Genomic DNA, 4,175 nt, shown 5'->3' on the forward strand with positions numbered 1-4,175 from the left:
TATATATACATATATGTTTATCCATCTCTCTCTCTCTCTCTCTATATATATATATATATGCACACATACTACACACAGAAACACAAACATACGCGCCACACAGATACTATCACACACATACCACATACTACTACGAAACACAGATACACACGCATATGATACTATAACACATACAACATACTACTCAAACAAAGACAAGAACACACGCATACAAATTCTACAATACATACACATACTACTCACACATGCACAAACACACGCACACAGATACTACCACACGCACACACATACTGACCACCTTCACATTCTCCTGTCATAAAATCCACTTTTTCTATCTCTTTCTACTTCCGGTCACTTCAGCAATGTATCTACATGTGCGCTATTGGCGAATTATTTTCATTCCCCTTCTCCTTTCGAAGAGCTATGCTCGAAATTTCACACTCTCTCCATTCACTGATCGTCAAGCTAATACTTTTCTTATGCCCGTCCCCATGTTGTTCGTTTTCGTTCGTTTATTTGAATTCTCTCTCTCTCTCTCTCTCTCTCTCTCTCTATATATATATATATATATATATATATATAAGATATATCATACGAAGAATTTGACAAATTGCCATGTATTGAAGTGGTACTTTGGACGAAGTGCTCAGAAAAGAAGTATCTAAACCATACAACATTGGTTGCAAAATTTATATTGATTTTGTTATCATTTTTGAGAGAATTTATATTTTATGCGCTGTAGTACATTTTGGCTTTTGTATTTTGCTGTTGAAGTGTCATGCTTAAATCTCAAGAGTTTTCTGCAAACTACATTGTTGCTCGACAGTAGATTAATTTAATGTTTTCTTTACTCCGAATACTTTTCATTCGGTATTTATCCTATTTTGTATGTGCTATTTTTAATCAAAGAAACTGTAAAGAAATATAAATAAATTAATACATGTTCTTTTCTTTCTATCTCTCATCTACACCCAGAGGAAATTAAATCAACTGTAGTTAGTCACAAAGAAATGAATGTATTTTTACGATAATTTTCCAAGACCCCCACCCAACACCTATTGTGAATTGCAGATTTGCTCGAGACACGATGCTTTCTTCCTAAAACTTTTTGCTTGAATGTTTATTACTTTCTTAGAATATCCATTATGTTATTCTCGGCGCGATATCACCTGGTGCTTAAAGCAAAGTTTATTTATCCCTTTTTTAATGAAAACGAGATGATGGTTGTTAATTTTCCTCCAGTAGATCATAACATCGTTGGTATTTATTTTGATATTTATCAACATTTACATTTTGAGAAATGAATCACGCAATTCTTATTCTACTTCTTCTAAATACTAATGTAGTGGCTGTGTTGGAGTACAAAATGTTCATACCATGTATTTGCAATTATTTATTATTTAGTTTTCTTATATTGACAGCAAGTATTTAGATAATTATTAATATTTTAGTTAAGAATTTTTATATTTTCTTCTCTTGACATGCCCTGAAAAGTTTCATTAATCGCTAAAATATTAACTATAGTTAGAGATGTTGGAAAACTTAAACTGTTGTTAATTTTCCTCAGGTAGAAAATAACATTTCTATAATGATTGATATTTATATGAGTTTTTCTCAACATCTACGTTCTGAATAACGATACTCATATGTTATATCTTCTAAATACATTTGGATAAAAAAAAGAAGAAAAAAAAGGATTTTAAGCAATCTCTTAGACAAAGAAGTTATCATGCGCTTTTCTATACTTGCTGTTTAGTTTTCATACCGACAAGAAGGATTTAGATCGTTATTGACTATTTAGTGTCCATAATTCATTAACATGTCACGCGTTGAAAATTTTCATTAATCTCTGAAATATTATTTATACGGAGAGATGTTGTATGATGTGACCTGATATGTAAGTATTGTTAAAGTTTTATATAAATATTGGTGAAAACACTGCACTATAAGTGGCACATATAAGTGTGTGGGTGTGGTTTGTGTGACGTAATCAAAATACTGACCATAATAGTACACATTTACAATCACCATCATCACCAAGATCACCACCACCAGCTCCATTACCACAGGAATTAGATATGCAGTAAGAAGCAAAGAATATGAGATTGTATCAATTGTGATCCCAATGTCACAAGCACAGGATGCCAAAGGATTGATTTTAGAGTAAACAATTTGTGCAGAGAGTAATGCATTCATATTCGAGTGGCAGCAAACACAGAGATATTACGAAAGAGGAATTAAATAGGAGGAAGTGTTAAGCCTAGAAAACATCAAAGAAAGAAAAAGGAAAAAGGGAAACTAGGAAGTGAAGGAGAGGGACGGGAAAGGCAAAGTAAATGGGACGACTATAAGGAAGAGAGTATTAGAAATATGGAAGTACTATGAAAGAGGCTAAATAACATCCAATGAAATCAAGTAGAATATCGAGTCAAATATTAAGCAAAATATAGCAGTATATTCTTTTCTACTCGAAATTTTCGGGGAGGGGCCAGTCGATTAGATCAACCCTAGTACGCAACAAATACTTCATTTATCGACCTCGAAATGATGAAAGGCAAAGTTGAGCTCGGCGGAATTGGAACGCAGAACGTAAAGACAGACGAGATACCTATTTCGTTATTGCCCACAAGGGGCTAAACATAGAGGGAACAAACAAGAACAGACGAACGGATTAAGTCGATTTCAGTGCGTAACTGGTACTTAATTTATCGACCCCGAAAGGATGAAAGGCAAAGTCGACCTCGGCGGAATTTGAACTCAGAACGTAACGACAGACGAAATACCGTTAAGCATTTCGCCCGGCGTGCTATCGTTTCTGCCAGCTCGCCGCCTTAATATACTAATATATTAACATGCATAATTATTCTTTTCTACTCTAGGCAAAAGAGACCGAAAGTTTTGAGGAGGGGTCCAATCGATTGGATCCACCCCAATACGCAACTGATACTGAAATTATTGAGCCCGAAAGGGAGAAAGGTAAAGTCAACCTCGGTAGAATTTGAACTCAGAACGTAAAGTTAGACGAAATACCGCTAAGCATAACACCCGGCGGGCTAACGTTTCTGCCACCACGCCGCCTTAACATAGCAGTATATTAACATGCATAATTATTGCAAAATAAATAATGTAAAAGAGAAGAAAAATATCAGTGGGAATCATTAAGACACTTTCTAACAAGATACTAACCAGATAATTAATCTCATAGGAAATAGTTAATACTATTATAAAAAGATTATAATTGATTGAAAGAGAATAAATTGTAAAAGATAAGAGAAGAACGATAATAATAATAATCAAAACTGAAATGCAGTCGGTAGAAATGCATGTGTAAATTTATGTCAGTTACCTATATTGAATCTTTAAAAGGATTTAATAAATTAGTGTGAAGAACTCATTATTTTTTTCCAATTATTTAAGATTTACATCTTAGGAACTGAAGTGCAGCCATGCAAAATAGATTACTACTATACAGAAGTTCGTTGCGATTAATTGAAAAGGAAATAGAGTAAATAATATTTCTATCATCAAGCTCTAAATGAGTTTTACTAATTTTGTATTGGGTAGCTTGCACTTATAGGTTTCGAATTTTTGCACAAGGCCAGCAATTTCGGATGAGGGTGTAAGTCAATAACATCGCCCCCTAGTGATCAATTGGTGCTATTTTATCGGGTCTGAAAGAAAGAAAGGCAATGTCGGCCTCGGCGGAATTTGGACTAAGAGCTTTAAGATGGACGAAATGCTGCCAAGCCTTTTGACCGGCGTGCTAAAACATTGTCCCATTGTACCACTTTAATTTGAACATTTTATTGAAAAACTGTTTGTCTTCGTGTTTGTGTTCTTGTGTCTGGGTTTGTCCCCCACCACCGCTTCACTACCGGTGTTGGTCTGTTTAATTCTCTGTGACACTGGGATCACAATTAGAATTAAAAAGACAGTAACGAGGTCGATTTTTTCGAGTATAATTCTTTAAGGCCGTGCCCAAGCATTGATGCATTCTAATGATTGGAACAATTAGAAGATAAGAGAAAATATATATACCCACATAATCATACACGCAAAAACACATCTATCTATCTATCTATCTATCTATCTATCTATCTATCTATCTATCTATCTATCTATCTATCTATCTATCTGTCTATCTATACACACACGCACATATATAAATATGTATG

General features: G+C 34.2%; 1 long non-coding RNA gene across 2 annotated transcripts in view; it reads left to right on the forward strand.

The window, feature by feature from the left end:
- The window catches only part of LOC106872923 (uncharacterized), a 391,770-nt gene that overhangs the window by 366,411 nt on the left and 21,184 nt on the right, over positions 1–4,175 (forward strand). The gene's annotated exons all lie outside the window — the stretch shown is intronic.

Source organism: Octopus bimaculoides, chromosome 6 (genome assembly GCF_001194135.2).
Source record: "Octopus bimaculoides isolate UCB-OBI-ISO-001 chromosome 6, ASM119413v2, whole genome shotgun sequence".
Taxonomy (NCBI): domain Eukaryota; kingdom Metazoa; phylum Mollusca; class Cephalopoda; order Octopoda; family Octopodidae; genus Octopus; species Octopus bimaculoides.